This window comes from Pteropus medius, unplaced genomic scaffold (genome assembly GCF_902729225.1).
Source record: "Pteropus medius unplaced genomic scaffold, Ma_sr-lr_union100, whole genome shotgun sequence".
NCBI classification, from domain to species: domain Eukaryota; kingdom Metazoa; phylum Chordata; class Mammalia; order Chiroptera; family Pteropodidae; genus Pteropus; species Pteropus medius.
In genome coordinates this window covers 5,814,466-5,828,995 of record NW_024342471.1, presented here as the reverse complement: position 1 = coordinate 5,828,995, position 14,530 = coordinate 5,814,466, and the positions used below count along the sequence as shown (strand labels likewise).

The 14,530-nt window shown below is 38.4% G+C and overlaps 1 non-coding gene across 1 annotated transcript; it reads right to left on the bottom strand.

Annotated features, from left to right (window-relative positions):
- Nucleotides 1-2,702: 2,702 nt before the first annotated feature.
- On the bottom strand, nt 2,703-2,821 carry LOC120604081 (5S ribosomal RNA). Its single transcript, XR_005653254.1, has one exon. It is a non-coding gene; the product is annotated as a 5S ribosomal RNA (ribosomal RNA).
- Nucleotides 2,822-14,530: the final 11,709 nt, after the last annotated feature.

The following is a 14,530-nucleotide window of genomic DNA, read 5'->3' as shown; positions in this document are numbered from 1 at the left end:
ACTCATGGTCATGGACTGTAGACTAGTGGTTATCAGAGGGGAGTGGGGAGGGCAGAAGTAGACAGGTAAAGGGGGCCAAATATGTGGTGACAGAAAGAAATCTAACTATAGGAGGTGAACACACAGTGTAAATATATACATGCTTTACTGTTAAAGTGTACAGCTGAAATTTACTGGATTTTGTTAACCAATGTCACCATAAAAAAAAGTTCACCCACATACCACCCTTAAATTCTATGAATGCATTAATAATAATGAAGTTGGCTTATATATTGATAAGTCTTTAGGACATAGCACTAGTATATTGCAAAAGAATCCACATGGTTCATTTACACAGGATTTAGAAAAAATCTAGGCCATATCATACATATATATTATATAATATATATTATGATATATATATATGTATATCAGCTTGGTAAAAAGCTTTTTTACAAAACCATCAGATGCTGTCTCACTTGAAAATGTATATATATATATATTTGTATCTGCTAAGATATACAAGTAATTGGTAAGAATGACTGATTCAGAGATTCTGAAAGAGAAGATTGAAAAACTATTATTCTAGGATAGGAGAGTACTTTTCCCTAAACTCATATAAACCTTACAATACTTGATACTTTTTAACAATTCCAAGTATATTTCTCAATAAAAATGTATAATTTTTAAAAGTATTATTATTAAAAAGAGAGAATAAGCTCATTCATTTGGATTAATATCAGAAGCTCCCCATTGGTTACTCATCTTTTTACTCTACCTTAACTTATCCCTCCTTCTAACTTAAACTTATGTTTCTGTTTCTCATGACAGCTCTGCAGAATCTACAAACAGTATGATAAACTTGTTCACCATATCTCAGAACATAAAAATGAGGGCCTCCCTTGAAGGTACTGTCACAACGAAAGAGAATTCAAGATGGTGCTAAGAGCTGAACTAATAGGACACAACAATGAAATAGGTACAACAATTAAATAACTAAAATAGAAGTGAAGTGAGTCTTAGTTAACACTGGTTAGTTATATAAAGAGACAGAGAGATTAAAGAAACTCTTGCCTTTGGAGAAATGTCTCAGAAGACACCCAGCTTGCTGGGTGCCTCTAACATATTCTTAGAGTAAGGACATGGAGCTGCCATAAAACAGCATTTTTACTGCTCTTTATTGGCCCAAGTCTTTTCTTGTGGACCCTCTGTTCCCTTTATGATACATGGGAGCTCAATAACTCATCCTAGTGCCAGCATCCCAATATTCCAGGATTCCCTTACCTTTGGTCACTAGAGTTAGTAACCCACATATAATGAAGGTCGGCATCAGGAGATTCATGGCTTCAGAGATAGAGAAAGCTCTGTATCCTGAGGAATCCAGGACACTTTGCACAGCTAGGTCTCTAAGTGGTCACCTTTACTGGCCTATCAAGAGTGATAAATCAGAGAGGGGAGAATGCTATGCCATTCAGAACATCAGACTATTACTTGCACCATTGAGTGTGCATGACAAAATAATGCTCTGTTCTAGAAACTACAAGAGGAAACTGAGGCCTTATAAAATTAGTTATAATTCTGAGGAAGTGTAGGGTCTGATGGAAAGAAACAATTCCCAAAGGATGACCTCCTTAACCCTATATGGGGCCTCTCTGATTGCAGCACCATATCTATACAAGGATAGCAGAATGCTATGTAAAGATCCCATTTGTTTCAGACCGATAGCTCATGACATTTAGTAGAGTATCCTCCTTTCCATTTGAGTAATTGACCAAATCCACTTTGTATTAATTTTTATATAAGGTATAAAGTTTAGTTTTAGGTGGATTTTTTTAAACTGTGGATATCTAATTTCTGCAGTAGCAATTTGCTGAAAGTACTATTCTTCCATGGAATTGCTTTGGCACGTTTGTCAAAAATTTCTTGGCTAACTTGCTTCTCTATTCTGTTCCATTGGTCATGTGCCTACTCTGCTGTCAATACAACACAAGATAATACAATACAAGACACTCTTGATTACTGTAGTTGTATAATATGCCTTGAGATAATGTAGTGATTCCTCCTGCTGTATTCTTTAAAAAAAAATTGCTGTAGCTATATCAGTTCCTTTGCCTTTCAATAAAAATTTTAGGATAGTCTTGTGTATTTCTATATAAGATTTCACTGGGATTATAATAGCAATTGAGTTAAATCTACATGTTAGTTTGGGGAGAAATGACTTTTTACTATATTGAATCTTTCAATCCATGAACATGTGTGTCTATCACTTCATTTATATCTTTTTAAAATTTCTTTCATTAGCATTTTGTAGTTTTTAGAAAATAAAACCTAAAGTGTTTTTCCAAATTTAAACATAAGTATTTTAACTTATGAGTGATTTTTATTTTATACTTTTAATTTCAATATCCCTATACTCTTACTAGTATGCAGCAATGTAATTCGTTTTGATCTATGGCTTGGACTTTGCTTAACTTACTTTTTAGTTCTAGAAGGTTTTTTGTAAATTCTTTGGTCTTTTTTATGTGGACTATCATGTCAGCTTCAAATGGGTACAATTTTTTTCCTTCTTTTCCAGCCCATATGACTTTTATTTCCTTTTCTTATGTATGGGTAATATTTTCTGAATATGTTAAATAAGAGTGGTGAGAGTGAATTCCTTGCATTTTTTAAAATTTTTTTAAAAAATTTTATTCTTTTTTATTTTATTATTATTATTTTTTTTATGCCTACAGCACCTGGTCTTCCTAAGTGGTCTCCCATCCAAGTACTAACCAGGCCTGACCCTGCTTAGCTTCTGAGATCAGATGGGATCGGGCGTGTTCAGGGTGGCATGGCCATAGTCTTTGCATATTTTGATCTTAGATATATTCATTCTCTTACCATTTAGTATGAATTTAGGTGTAGATACGTAGTAGATGGTTTTTTATCAAGTTAAGAAAGTTTCAAAAAAGAAAAAAAGTTGAGAAAGTTTCTCTCAATTCTCAGTTTTCTGAGTTTTTATTATGAATGCATATGGAACTTATTCAAATGTTATTTATGAGTATTTATAATATGCTCATGTGATTTTTCCCTTAGCCTGTTAATTTGGTGGTAATATTGCTTATTTTCAAATGTTTAACTGCCTTTCAACCTGCAGCAAATCCCATGTGGTCATTTTGATTCTTTTCATTTATCGACTGTTTCCATCTGCTAAGAATTTTAATAAAAATTTTAGTTGAAATAATGTTAGATTCATATGTAGTTGTAAGAAATAACTTAGAGCAATCCTGTGTAGTCTTTGTCTTATGTTTCTCAATGGTAAATAAAATCTTGCAAATCTATATTACACTATTAACAACCAGGATATTAATACTGATACATCCTACCAATCTTATTCTAATTCCCCAGTTTTTCTGGTTATTATTTGTGTATGGATGTGTGTATTGCGATAGCGCATGTGTATGTCAGTCCATAAAATTTTATCCCACGTGTAAGTTCGTGTATCCACCATCTCACTCAAGATACAAAATGGTTCCATCAGCACAAAGATCCTGCCTTTAATTTATTTGGGACTTTGTCAAAAATCAGTTGAGCATATTTGTATGGCCTATTTCTAGGCTAATTTCTTCCACTGATACACATTTATCCCTTCACTAATACCACATTGCCTTGACTACTATATCTAAGCCTTGATGTTAGATAGAAAGATACTTCCAACTTTATTCTTCTCTGTCAGTATGGTTTTAATACTCTGGGGCCCGTGTTTTCTAAAATCAACTTTATAATAAATTGTCTTGGCATGGATTTCTTTGAGTTTATCCCATTTGTGGTTTACTCAGCTTCTAGACTGCGTAGGTTATTATATTTTGCCACATTGGGAGTATTTCTTCAAATATTTTTTCAGTTGAACTCCCTCTCTCTGTTCTTCTTGGGGTCTGATGATTTAAATAATAGCTCTTTTGTCAATAACCCATAAGACAACATGGAAAGAAAGGCACATCCTTTTCTGCTCTAGGTTGGAATTTTGCCACCCCAATCTTGGGTAATGTGAGGCATTAAGGAAACCCAGAGAACTCAGCCTCATGTAGTAGTTCAAGTCCTGAGTAGTATCAGCCGTCCACTTTCCTCTCTCCACCTTTCAGAGTCATACAATGCCTGTTTGTTGTAGCAAGTCTAGAGTACTTTAGAAATAAAAGTCCTTAGACGGAGGACCTGGAAGGAATGGGCTACGCCACCTTGGTGGAACTGGAAGGCAGTTTTAGTTATTTATTTTTGTTTTGCCTTTCCTGTCACACTCTTAGTGGGCACCTTCAATTAGAGAACTCGCTTTTTATATCTTTAAATGTTTTCTTTTTTGCGTAATTTTAGTATTCGTTCCCCCTCATTTTATCTTTTTACCCTCCATGCACTCTTATGAAATGGATTTGGGGATTTCTTGGTCTGTTCCTCACGTTTCTTAACATTTTCCTCCCACACTTTCTAACCCATTTCCTTTTTCTTTTCCTGACCCCTATCCTTGTTTTTATCTGCAATCTAGAATGTTCCACCCAGCTCTTCCAAACGACCAAGTTCCTCTCCAGCTGGGTTCGTTACAATATTAATAGAAAATTTACATATCGATAACTGTGTTTTCATCATATCGTTCCTTTTCGTAAACACCTGTTTCATTTCGTGGATGTGCTATATGCTCTTACCCTTCTGATTACGTTAATTAGATGCTTGAGGGAGAGGGTGAGAGCCACCGTTGAGTCTTGCATTCTGCGGTGTTTTTAGTAAGGGACTTAGAGAGAAAACCTGCTGGGTGATGTTCCTCAGGATCTGTGTTTCTGGGTATGTCAGCCATCCAAGGTCCAACATGAACTGCTTCTTGCAGACAGATGCTACCTTCTTTCTGTCTAGTGTAGGGTCTAACAAAGAAGCTGTTATGTGCTCAGTCCAAACTACAGATGCTCCTCCTGCAGAACGTCAGTCAGCTCCTGTCGGAAGCCAGCCGACCAAGTCAAACCGGGTACCTGAATGGGGGAGCGGGGACTGAGAAAAAAGAGAAGACAGACAGGGTGCAGGAGGGAGAACAGATCTCACAACTGTCTCTCCGAGTTTATTTCTTATGCTTCTTTTTATACATAATCTGTTCCTTTGTGTATCCCAAAATAACATAATAAAAGTAACATCCTGAAGATCGAGGTACAATCGACACTTCCTTTGACACTCCCTTCGACACTCCCTTTGACACTCCCTTTGTCTATACTTAATCTTCTTCTTCCTGGAATTCCACAGAACCAGCCTTTTCCTTTTTTTATGCAAGCAGGCCTCCCGAGATAATCCATGCACTCTTTTGAATTTTGGGGAGCTTTAGCTCCCTACAAGCTCCCTCGTGGCCTGTCCCAGGGCATCTGCCCTCCAGGTCTGTATAATCTCTGTGGATAGAGCCCTCTCCCACTTTCCACAGTGGCACTCTATCGTGTACCTTGGAGACATGCTTTTCAATCTGATCTCGTCAGCGTTTTGTTCTTGAGACACAATCTCTGCTCCAATGAAGTTCCTTTCCTTTTCCATAAAGGAAAACCAGAGAAGACAGACAAGCTGAAAGAAATTTAGGACCTTCTCCCAAAGCGTTGTTTTCACCTTAATGTAGAGCTGTTGGATGTGTGTATGAATACATGTGGGTGTTTGTGTAAATATTAATGGATGCATTCATGTGTTTATTCTTCCGACAAATATTTATTGAGCCCCTGCTGTACTGGTGAAGGAGCCAGAGATAGAGCAGTGGGAAAAATGGAAATAGTCCACGGGCTCATGGAGTTTAAACATAAGTGGATTAAACTTCCAATTCATGACCCCCAGAAATATGCTCAAGGTGGACTCTGGATATCTAACTTATGTTTTATGGGATTTTCGTTTGTTTGTTTGTTTGTTTTCAAAATTGAGATGGTACTCTTCTCAGGGTTATGAAGCTGCGTTTCATTCGCCGGTCAATTATGTGTTTTAACCTTCCAGGTAAAGGTGCCCTAATAGAACTGATTGCCCTCCGTATCCAATCAGAGACAGTAAAGAGAATGAAAAATAAGGAAGACAACTACATATCTTTAACTTTAGGAGAGGGCCAGGTCCCTCGATCACATTCAATCTATAACACGTGACCTATTAGTTAGGAAGTACAGTGGGCTGTAATGTGAAACACTAAGACATGCAAAAAGATGTCTTATGCAAATTAGGGTTTTATTCTTCTCATATGACATAAAGTCAAGGGATGCTATGCGAGTTTCGCAATAACATCAGGCACCAGGCAACGTCTTCCCTCCTTTTCCCACATTCCTAGCATGTGCCTTTGCCCCATAGTTATAAGATGGTTGCATTGCCTCCAGCATTATGACCATGTTTCATGCAGAAGAAGTGGCGGGGCAAAAGCTAATGGGTACATGCCACTTGGATCTCTGCCCCCTCCCTTTTAAGTTTCTTACCAGATATCCCACCAAAAATATTCTGCTTAGTATCATTGGCCATAATTGCATCACACTTCACCACTGTGTGTTTGAGAAATTCGGAAAAATTGTTTACATGGACATACTGCTGCACCTGAACTATCACTCAGACACAGTATGATGTAATAAGGAGCAAATAAGTGGGACTGCCCAGAGCACACTCACTCCTCAGCAGATATCAAAGAGCACACTGACTTCCCCACAGAGAGGCAGCACACCCTGCGGGGATCGCTAATGATCCCCTTTCCTGGAACATCAGGGTCCGATTGTGCTGGCAGCCTGCGGGCATACCATGAGTTCTGTGGAACATCACGGAGTGCAGGAGAGGAACTGCAAGTTCATACCATCATCCGTGAAAGAGTAGGCTAGAGATGGAGCAGATAGAAGTGCTCTGTTGAGAGGTGATCTGTGCCACTGCTGACAAGTTAAGTCAGCTGATAAATTTTGGCAACTGATATTAACCTACAGTTCCTGGAACACGGAGGGGCTTCTCAGAAAGTGTCTCATACTAGGACACAATAAATGGCCAGGCAACACTCTTAGTGTCAGTGAGATGCTATTCAATGTTAAAATACTTTATTGAAACTTTCCTATTGCTCTGCTCACTGCTTCAACCCCAGTTACAACAAGGTTACATTTTGTTTGTTTTTGATTTAGCAAATAATTCGTATAGACAGGATAACTAGGTTCCAAAGTTTAACAATCAGAAAATGATTACCTTGATTCACATGCAAAGATGCTGTAAGAAAAATGTAAAAAAAAGTCATAAGCAGATCATCTAATATATGTTCTAAACACTAAAGCCACAAAGTAAAATGAAATATTAAATGACTATTATTATTTAATAATTAATGACTATGATTTATCTACTTTAGATGTCATTTATCTATTATCTGTCTTCTGTGGTAGATGATGGCGTATCTCACTTATACCTTTTCTCTGGAACCTTTTTCTTCCTTCTTCAATGCGAACTAGTTTCTTGATATACAAGTTAAAGATATGTCATTCTAGACTTTGAATTACTAAACTCCTGAGTTGGCATAAATATTTTTGATGCCATGTTTTCATCTTCTTAAAAAATTAATTCATCTTTCTGCTAGAGTACATTTTGTAAAGAAAATTAACTTGCAGTTCCTCTCCTGCACTCCGTGATGTTCCACAGAACTCATGGTATGCCCGCAGGCTGCCAGCACAATCGGACCCTGATGTTCCAGGAAAGGGGATCATTAGCGATCCCCGCAGGGTGTGCTGCCTCTCTGTGGGGAAGTCAGTGTGCTCTTTGATATCTGCTGAGGAGTGAGTGTGCTCTGGGCAGTCCCACTTATTTGCTCCTTATTACATCATACTGTGTCTGAGTGATAGTTCAGGTGCAGCAGTATGTCCATGTAAACAATTTTTCCAAATTTCTCAAACACACAGTGGTGAAGTGTGATGCAATTATGGCCAATGATACTAAGCAGAATATTTTTGGTGGGATATCTGGTAAGAAACTTAAAAGGGAGGGGGCAGAGATCCAAGTGGCATGTACCCATTAGCTTTTGCCCCGCCACTTCTTCTGCATGAAACATGGTCATAATGCTGGAGGCAATGCAACCATCTTATAACTATGGGGCAAAGGCACATGCTAGGAATGTGGGAAAAGGAGGGAAGACGTTGCCTGGTGCCTATGTTATTACGAAACTTGCATAGCATCCCTTGACTTTATGTCATATGAGAAGAATAAAACCCTAATTTGCATAAGACATCTTTTTGCATGTCTTAGTGTTTCACATTACAGCCCACTGTACTTCCTAACTAATAGGTCACGTGTTATAAATTGAATGTGATCGAGGGACCTGGCCCTCTCCTAAAGTTAAAGAGATGTAGTTGTCTTCCTTATTTTTCATTCTCTTTACTGTCTCTGATTGGATATGGGGGGCAATCAGTTCTATTAGGGCACCTTTACCTGGAAGGTTAAAACACATAATTGACCGGCGAATGAAATGCATTTCATAACCCTGAGAAGAGTACCATCCCAATTTTGAAAACAAACAAACAAACAAACGAAAATCCCATAAAACATAAATTAGATATCTAGAGTCCACCTTGAGCATATTTCTGGGGGTCATGAATTGGAAGTTTAATCCACTTATGTTTAAACTCCATGAGCCTGTGGACTATTTCCATTTTTCCCACTGCTCTATCTCTGGCTCCTTCACCAGTACAGCAGGGGCTCAATAAATATTTGTCGGAAGAATAAACACGTGAATGCATCCATTAATATTTACACAAACACCCACATGTATTCATACACACATCCAACAGCTCTACATTAAGGTGAAAACAACGCTTTGGGAGAAGGTCCTAAATTTCTTTCAGCTTGTCTGTCTTCTCTGGTTTTCCTTTATGGAAAAGGAAAGGAACTTCATTGGAGCAGAGATTGTGTCTCAAGAACAAAACGCTGACGAGATCAGATTGAAAAGAATGTCTCCAAGGTACATGATAGAGTGCCACTGTGGAAAGTGGGAGAGGGCTCTATCCACAGAGATTATACAGACCTGGAGGGCAGATGCCCTGGGACAGGCCACGAGGGAGCTGACTGACGTTCTGCAGGAGGAGCATCTGTAGTTTGGACTGAGCACGTAACAGCTTCTTTGTTAGACCCTACACTAGACAGAAAGAAGGTAGCATCTGTCTGCAAGAAGCAGTTCATGTTGGACCTTGGATGGCTGACATACCCAGAAACACAGATCCTGAGGAACATCACCCAGCAGGTTTTCTCTCTAAGTCCCTTACTAAAAACACCGCAGAATGCAAGACTCAACGGTGGCTCTCACCCTCTCCCTCAAGCATCTAATTAACGTAATCAGAAGGGTAAGAGCATATAGCACATCCACGAAATGAAACAGGTGTTTACGAAAAGGAACGATATGATGAAAACACAGTTATCGATATGTAAATTTTCTATTAATATTGTAACGAACCCAGCTGGAGAGGAACTTGGTCGTTTGGAAGAGCTGGGTGGAACATTCTAGATTGCAGATAAAAACAAGGATAGGGGTCAGGAAAAGAAAAAGGAAATGGGTTAGAAAGTGTGGGAGGAAAATGTTAAGAAACGTGAGGAACAGACCAAGAAATCCCCAAATCCATTTCATAAGAGTGCATGGAGGGTAAAAAGATAAAATGAGGGGGAACGAATACTAAAATTACGCAAAAAAGAAAACATTTAAAGATATAAAAAGCGAGTTCTCTAATTGAAGGTGCCCACTAAGAGTGTGACAGGAAAAGGCAAAACAAAAATAAATAACTAAAACTGCCTTCCAGTTCCACCAAGGTGGCGTAGCCCATTCCTTCCAGGTCCTCCGTCTTATTTCTAAAGTACTCTAGACTTGCTACAACAAACAGGCATTGTATGACTCTGAAAGGTGGAGAGAGGAAAGTGGACGGCTGATACTACTCAGGACTTGAACTACTACATGAGGCTGAGTTCTCTGGGTTTTCTAATGCCTCACAATAATTATTCCAAAGGTGTGTGATAAAAATTCACCAATTTTAAGAAAGATATTGGCAAAGTGGATAAAATACTAAAGCGTGATACAACAATATACTATCTACAGAAAACTTAGTCAAATGCAATGAGATAAGTAAATTGAAGTAAAAGGATGCAAGAAAGATGCATGAAAACATTGTTTTTTTAAAAAAGCAGGAGTGGTCATATTAATATTAGGTAAAGAGATTTCAGAACAAAGAAATCACTACAAGTGAAAAAGGACAGTACATAATGATAAAAAGTCAATCCACATTGAGGCATAATATTTCTAAATGTAATCTCAAAATTATAGTTTAAAACACATGAAACAAAAGCTTACACAGCTGGATATACAAATAGACAAATCCACACTCATAATCAGGGACTTTGATATACCACTGTCAGTTGTTGATAAAAGTACTATGTAAAATCAGCAAGGATACAGAAGAATTGAACAACACCATAAACAAAGAATCTCTAAACTCTTAGAGAATCAAACACACACTTCTAAATAAGCAAGGGGACAAAGAGAATTTCTCAAATAAAAAAATATATATTATATATTATATGAATGAAAAATAAAGCACAATTTATCAAAATATGTGGCCTACATCAAAAGTGATAATTAGAAGGAAGTTTATAGCACTTTATGCCTATCATTGAAAAGAGAAAAGATCTTGATAATTCAAAATCCTACCTCAAAAATAGAAAGAGAGCAAAATTAATCCAAATCAAGCAGAATAAAGGAAATAATAAATCTATATTTATTGTGTACTTTACGTTTTCTACAAATTATATGGTTCTGCCTATTTTTCTCTCTTATTTTGGTGGGAGGATATTTAATCCTATTGATTTATAGATTTTCCCTTATAAGTTCTGTTTTAAATTTTAACTATTTAATGTATTTGAGTTTATTTTTGTGTTTTCAAGTGAGACAGTATCTGATGGTTTTGTAAAAAAAACCTTTTTACCAAGCCAAGCTGCCCATCAGCAAACTACTGTCAATAGCTATCTTGAAGGTGATGCTACCCGAAGAGGTAGAAAATTCTAGATTGCAGATAAAAACGAGAATATGGGTTAGAAAAAGAAAGAATGGGTTCTATAACCGGTATGTTTTAGAGAGTATTCACACATGGAATGATGTTTGGCTAGATAGCTTATGTGCCTGAAATAATACATGCATTATTATTCATATTTTTTAGTTTTATGGTTTTGAAATATTGATGATGTAGGTCACAAGTCCCTCTTGTGGCAGAATTCTTAAGCATTTTATTTTCTTGTTCTTATAACTCCCCAGGCTGGCTGCTAGAGATCTTTCTTTGGTTTCCAGAAGCTGGTGCTACAGCTCCAATTTGTTGTTTCTCCCCTGCCCAATAGACCCTGGTTTCTTTTTTTGAGGGTACTCTGATTAATGAAACTGCTGTGGCTGCTGCTATGGGGAGCCCACACAAGGATCCATATATAGAGTGAGGAGAGATATGGTAAGTTATGGTAAGAGGTAGAAAATTCTAGATTGCAGATAAAAACAAGAATATGGGTTAGAAAAAGAAAGAATGGGTAGCACTGGGGTTGTGGGTGCCCATAGACCTGGTGGGGATAGACCTGGTGGGGAGATCCTGGAGTGGGTTACTCCGGGAGGCATGTGGGCAGATTAAATACTGATGTCCTGAAGCATTCAACAGGGAATCACTTTGTTTTACTGTCCTTTGTTATTCTCATCTGCCTCCTTCCCTTTCTCCTCCCTCCCTTCAGTCATGGGGGTCCTGCCTCAGTACTTTAGATTCTTCCGGAAAGAAATGGGTTTCTCAAGCCACAACCTGTACAACTGGGGTGGTGGGGGAACTCGAGCACTGCTTACCGCCACCTCAGCAGGATAGGTTGCTACCAAGCTAAACAGTAGCAAATTGTTTTTATCTGCAATCTAGAATTTTCTACCTCTTACCATAACTTACCATATCTCTCCTCACTCTATATATGGATCCTAAACAGCCACCCTCACCCCCTGCAGTGTCTTTCTGGTATAGGGGGAGGGAGGGCTCTGGTGGAATTCCTCCCTCTCCACTGAGTCCAAACTCATATCTTCCCACTCCAATGGTGTGCTGAAATCTCCTTCAAACAGGCTAGACTTCTACAAATTCTCTGTAGATTGATTTGCAATTTCTAGAATACCATATAAATGATGTTGGTCTTGGCAATGATATTTTGGATATAATACCAAAAGCACAAGTAACAAAAGCAAAATCAACAAGTGGCACTTCATCAAACTTAAAAGCTTCTAAAAAGAAACGATCAACAAAATGAAAAGGGCAACCTACAGAATGGGAGAAAATATTTGCAAACCATATATTGAATAAGGGCTCAATATCCAAAGTATATTTAAAAAGTTATATAAATCAATACCAAAAAAACCAAAACATGATTTAAAACTTGGGGTAAGACTTGAATAGACATTTCCCCAGAAAAGACATCCAAATGGCCAACAGGTACATGAAAAGATGCTCAACATCACTAATCATCAGGGAAATGCAAATCAAAATCAAAATGAGATGTCATCTGACACCTGTTAGAATGCCCATCATCAAGAAGACAAGAAATAACAAATACTGGAAAGCATGTGGAGAAAAGAAAACCCTGTGTGCCCTTGGTGGCAATGTAAATTGGTACAGCTGCTATGGAAAACAGTATAGAAGTTCTTCAAAAAATGAAAAATAGAACTACCATATGATCCAGCAAATCCATCTGAGTATATACCCAAAGGGAATAAAATAGGATATCGAAAAGATATCTGCACTTCCATGTTTATTACAGCATTAATCACAATAGCCAAGATATGAAAACTATCTAAGTGTCCACTGGTGGATGAACAAATAAAGATGTGGGAGATTATATATATATATATATATATATATATATATATATATATATATATATATATATATATATATGTATATGTATATATGTATGTATGTATGTATTCAGCCATCAGAAAGAAGGAAATCCTGCCATCTGTGACAACAAGGATAGACTTTAAGGGCATTATGCTATCAGAGACAAGTTAGAAAGAGAAAGACAAATACTCTATGGAATTACTTATATGTGTAACCTAAAAAAAACCAAACTCAGAGAAACAGAGTTAAGAATGGTGATTACCAGACACTATTAAAAGGGGTAATTGGAAATATTGCAGATAGAAGATGAATAAGTTCTGGAGATGTGATGCACGGCATTGTGATTATAATCAATAATACCGTATTAATATACTTCAAAGTTGCTACGAAACTGTATCTTAAATGTTCTCATCACAAAAAAAATAATAATAATTATGTGACATGATAGAGGCGTTAGCTAATGCTATAGTGGATATCACATTACAGTGTTTAAATGTATCAAATCACCAAACCATACATTTTAAACTTACTCAATATTATATGTCAATTTTTTCAATGCAAATAACCAAAAAAACTTCCAGCCCAAGATGGTGGGGTAGGAAGACCCTGAACTCCCCTCCTCCCATGAACAAATGGAATTTATACCTACTGACAGAGTAATTACCCGTGAAGAAGAACTGAGGTCTGACCGAACAGCTTCTGCACAACAAAGGAGAGAGAGAGATGACACAGAAACAAAGAGAAGAGGCAGACATGGCACTGCCCTGTGGCTGGGAAAGATCGTGGAAGGGCCTATGCAGACTCCCGTGCCTTGGGTGACAGGGAAAAAATTGTGGTTTATAGGACACCTAGGCTATACGGGAAGGAAATCCATTTCTTAACCCTATAGTATCTGCCAAGTAGGAGGGGAGCTACAGAAACTCACTGTGGGCTCACCATTTGTGGCCCTCCCTTCCCCCTTGATCACAAGGGCAGGAGCTAGATCCTGGTGCTCTGGCTGCAGGCTAAGGCCATCCCAGTGCACCCCATGCCCATAATAGCACTGCTGCTGGCCCTTGTTTGTTCCATCCACAGCTCTAGGCCTGTGCAGCTTGTCCCCCGGTCTCTCCATGGCTCTCACTCCAGCTTCCAGCTAGCCTAACAAAGCACCACAGTGCAACTTGCCCCTATGACTCCGATGGGCTGGCACCCACTCTAGCTACAGCTCTAGCCCAGGTGTGGCTTGTCCCTAGGACTTCTTGCAGACCATGCCTGCTTCAGCTACAGCCCCAGTGGCTCGCCTCCAGGAATCCCTGTGGCTCACAGCCACTCCAGTGTCAGTTCTAGGCCTCAGTGTGGCTTGCCCCCAGGACTACCCAAGGCCTGAGCCCACTCCAGCTACAACTCCAACTGCCTACCAGGGTGATCCTGTGCAGCTTGCCCACAGGACTTCCCTCAGCCTGTGCCTACTCCAGCTACAGCTCCAGACCCCAGTGAAGTTTTACCCCCGGAACTCCCTACAGACAAGAAGTCAGAGAGCTGGAAGACAAGGAAGTGGAAATCATCCAATCAAGACAGCAAAAAAAAAAGAATTATAAAAAAACGAGGATAGTTTAAGGGACCTCTGGGACAACATCAAGTGTACCAACATTTGAACCATAGGGATCCCAGAAGGAGAAGAGAGAAAGGGACAGAAAACTTATTTAAAACCAGAC